This window comes from Vombatus ursinus, unplaced genomic scaffold (genome assembly GCF_900497805.2).
Source record: "Vombatus ursinus unplaced genomic scaffold, bare-nosed wombat genome assembly UNPS02010461.1, whole genome shotgun sequence".
Taxonomy (NCBI): Eukaryota; Metazoa; Chordata; class Mammalia; order Diprotodontia; family Vombatidae; genus Vombatus; species Vombatus ursinus.
In genome coordinates this window covers 4,623,227-4,628,057 of record NW_020950239.1, presented here as the reverse complement: position 1 = coordinate 4,628,057, position 4,831 = coordinate 4,623,227, and positions in this window count along the sequence as shown.

Genomic DNA, 4,831 nt, shown 5'->3' with positions numbered 1-4,831 from the left:
GCCTGGCCAATTTCTCTGTCTGACCCCTCCCACCTGCAGCCTGGCCATTCCCTCTGTCTGACCCCTCCCACCTGCAGCCTGGCCATTCCCTCTGCCTCAGTAATCTATATAAACCCTGTTCCCAGCCCCATCCTTGGGCACCCCAGCACTTGCTGTGTGCCACCCCAGCTGCAGCTCACATGCCCCGATTAAAGACCTCCATTTTGTTTTATTGACTGTTTTCTCTAGCTTTCAGCTTGACATTGGGCTCAAAAATCTAGATGCTCATTACTTCTTTTATTGTGACTGGACATCATTGGCTCTTGTCAGCTCTCCATCGGGTTGTGTCAGACCCAGGACAGAATAGCACAGCCCAGACGGACCTTGAGACTCCCTTTACAGAGAACGCAGCTGTGTCTTCTCTAAGAAATGACGGGTGGAACCCGTCAACCAGAAAGGAACCAGAAAGAGCCAACGATTTGGATGGTTCATAGAATTCTAGATTTAGAGATAGAAGTTATGCAGTATAACTCTCATTTTACAGAGAAGGAGGCTGCGGGTCACAGGGGCTAAGGCGATCATCCGAGGTCACATAGGTGATTAATGGCAGAGCTGGGTACTCAACATCTGGGGCTCTTTCCATGGCATCACAGCGATCTCTATGCTCAATGGCCATGACTTCTCAGATGGCACAGCCTTGGAACTGGTCCCAATCTGGTGAAAGTACCCCTGTCAATGTCAGCATGGAACTTCTGCAAACGAATATATGTTTGACCCAATCAAATACTCGCTTATACTGTAATTATTTTGGGAGGGATGTGTGTGTGTGTGTGTGTACATGTGTGTGTGTACACATTGAGGATAGGCAAACCAGACATGATTTAATTGGTAAAAGGAACTTCTGGTGAGGAAACTCCCTCTACAAATGTATGCTGCTTTCTGATTAGTGATTCAATTGGCCCAGTGGCTAGAGTGCCAGGTTTGGAGTCAGGAAGACTCATCTTCCCAAGTTCAAATCCAGTCTCAGACACTAGCTGTGTGACCCTGGATAAGTCACTTAACCCTATTTGCCTCAGTTTCCCTCTCTGTCAAATGAGTTAGAGAAGGAAATGGCAAACTACTGTAGTATCTTTGCCAAGACAACTCCAGATGGGATCATGAAGAGTTGGACAAGATGGAAAAACAACTGAACAATCAAAGCGTAGAGTTAAGTGGGGCATGGAGTGGTTAAATAACCTGTCCAAGGTCACATAGCCAGTATGGATTGAAGGCAGAGTTTGAACTCAGGTCTTTCTTTTTTCTTTTTTTTGGGGGGGAGAGGCAAGGCAATTAGGGTTAAGTGACTTACCCAGGGTCACATAGCTAGTAAGTGTTAAGTGTCTGAGGCTAGATTTGAACTCAGGTCCTCCCGACTCCAGGGCCGGTGCTCTCTCTCCACTGTCCCATCTAGCTGCCCCCTGAACTCAGGTCTTTCTAACTCTGCAGCTGACTCACTCTACCCAATACCATGCTGCCTCTCCCTTAATTAGTGACTATCAAGTCATGATTTGAAGTTCAAATGGATATGATATGGGAGTAGGACAATGGGCAACTATGTGAAAATCGATGTAGGGCCACAATGCATTAGAAGCAGCAAGGCACTTAGAGCTGATCTTAGAGGTCCAATCACAGCCCTAGTTAGTAACACTGTAGAACCCAAGCCTCCTGAATTCCAATCCAGTTTTCTTTCCACTATGTACCTGTGTTGTTTCTTGCCATTTTTTTTGTTAAGAGCAATGTCAGGGAATTAATAATATGTGAGGTATTCCAAATATCTTAGTGCATTTTTAAGCTGAAGACCCCTAAGCCTTCTGGGATGCCCTGTATAATGTTGGCATGGCAACCATGTCAACAGCTGCCACACTGTGGCTCACGGGAAGATTAGAAAACAGCATCTGGCTCACCGGGGATTTTCATTCCCTCTCATGGATGCTGGTCTCAGTTGGTTGATACAGAGATGCTCTTATGTCATGTAAGGTGTTATAACTTCAGTTTTTCTAAGGTTCAAGGTAGACAGAGGTCTTCTGGGTTTGGGAATTCTGTATGCTTTAGACTGAGAGTTTTCTCATTGTGTGTGTCATTCATTTCTCGTTCTGGTCTGGCCAAACATTCATCTATTGATTTTCAATATTACCAACATGCCTGCAATTTGTTTAAGTACTCCTGCACCCCCAGCATTTTTCCTGAATTCTTCATGCTGAACCAATTATTACCAGGCCAGAGTAACTCATACAAAAAGCAGAGAGGCAGTTTTCTGCAGCCTCTCTCCTAGGATGCCCTTGTTTCCCAGATCGATAAGCATTAATTAAGCACATAGGGGTACAAAGACAAAACCAGAACTGTCCCTAACAGCCTAAAGGAGCTTATATTCCAGCCAGGGGACAACATGCACATATAAAGGGTCATGGTTTCACCCTTGCCCAGAGACATTACGGTGGAGACTGGAGACCCTGGAAATGCCTGTGCATGGGTACATATGGCCACATAACTGCCCAGTTTCCCTTATTCTTGACTTTGAACTTGAACACACTTTTGGCGGTAGGTCAAAGGGGCATCCATGCCAAGGGGAGCCTCCATCTTCCTGTTTAAATATAGGGGATTGTGTCAATCAACACTTACAAGGTCAGGAAGAGTCTTCCTTCCCTAAATGAAATACTTCTCTTGACCCTGAGCTCATTGACACAGTTTCACTTTTATTATGCAAAAATAATTTTCTGTTTTCCACTCCTAGATCAGCATAACCTTTTCTAAAACAAATTTTGCTCCAAGATGTCATTACTAATAACAGGAATGTGATTGAATATGCTTCATTATTTTGGAAAATCTCGGCTTAACACTGAGATATAAGACTTGAAAGTCTGGTTCTAAGTTAAACTTGTTTTCATACTTGGTTTTAGTGGTTGTTACAGTGAATATCACTCTTCCTCAATACTATTTTTGCAAATTAATTGGAAGCTTTTGCATTTATTTATTTTTAACAAATGGGTCCAAAAGCCACTGAACCTCTTCACTAAAAAGCTTTTAAAATAGCTAAAATCATAATTCCAAAATATTTGGGATTCCTGATATGAAACTTTTATAGATAAAACAATAGGATTTTGGACATGTTTATTTTTTTAAATGTCTTGCTATTGGCGATGACTTCATATTGCCATCAATATCTCACTGAATAATACATATTTGGGGTAAAGCTCATTGTTATGAAAGTGGAGGTGCATACATATTTTGAGTAATTTTCTTGATAACTTCAAAATTGTTTCAGCCAATCTTGCAAGTTCTTTTTCAATCACCATTCCTTTACCTCGTGTTATGGCTGATGAAGAGCTCAGGGCAGGCAAGCTAGCCTAGCTAAAGCAACATCATGCCTTGAAGACAGGAGGTAGCATGTATCAGGCAAGCCTAGCTACCACCACTACCCTGACCACCATTTCTCCTCAGACCCTGATGGAGACTGCCCAGCGTCCTGAACCTAAGAGCCTTGGGGATAGCAATGACACCCTCCCCTTCCCCAAGCCTCTAGCCTAGACCAACTTGCTTTTTAGCCTCGCTCCCAAGGACATCATTTAGGGAAGAAGAAATTGTGGAGATGGGGCCCAGCTTCCTCATTACTACCGTAAACACCATCAAGGCAAAAAATATGCTAACCAAATCTAATTGACAAAAAGCTGGGAGAAAGTGCACTGGTGCAATAGTATGACATAAGGAATATTCAGAAATATCTCTACAAGCAGGAACCATCAATCCAAGCTTAAAGAAAGGAGATTTAATAGGATTGCGTTTTTAAGCCTTCCATTTAGATTTTTAGAGGTTAATCAAATAAGCACAGTTTGAAGCTACTGGATTAGTAATAGTTCATGTGAAAAAGAGGTATAGTTTTCAATCGACTGCCAACTCAAAGTGAGTCAGTCAGGTGTCTTGGCTGCCAAAAACCTGGCGTAATTTTAGGTTGCCTTAATAGAAATATAGTATCAAGTCACAAATTTGCAGGTTGTAGATCAGATTCTTGATAACGTCCACAACGGGAAAGTGAAAGGGATGTGTCCGATTCAAAGCAGTGGATCATTCAAAGGAGGCTGTTTTCAATTTCGTGGTATTGTTTTGCTTCTATTTAAATATGGGTACTTCTGAATGAGGTCTAGTAGCTGGGGTCCCCAGGGCTCTCTATTCCTCTGTTTGAAGTTTGATAGAGATTTGTCAAGCATCTCCTATGTACAGAGAGCTGAGCTGGGGACTAGGGATGATTCGGAGGTTAAAAACATAGCCCCTGCCTCATGGACCTTAAAAGTTGATGAATTGTGAGTACTAAACATTGCATGTAATATGATTTTTTATGCAAGAATTAAGATTTCTCTAGGGTGCATTTGATTTTAAAGGTATTTCATGAAGAAATATTTAAATGTCTCTCTTCTATATTTATATATACAATGAAAATGTGTAATCAGTATCACTAAATGCAGACATATCAAATCATAGTTGTTGAGAGTAGTTGAAAGTGTTGAGAGAAAAGAAATATGACTGCATGGCCATTATGTCCTCTACTACTGAGATAGACAGTGTTGATGGTTTCGCAGCTACACTTTCAGGGGGTTCTTTAACAAATTGTGATTTGGATATAAATTGTGTAGAATTGTTTTGAGAAAGAAATTCATTGAAACAACTCAGAAGCCATGCTGCATATTTGTGCATTTATTCATAAATCTACTGTTTAATACTATGATTTTAAGCCATGTCAACCTATGAAAATTCAGATTTTTCCCAACGTTAAAATAGATGACAATTATTATCTTTGATATGAGATTCATTCAAATAACAG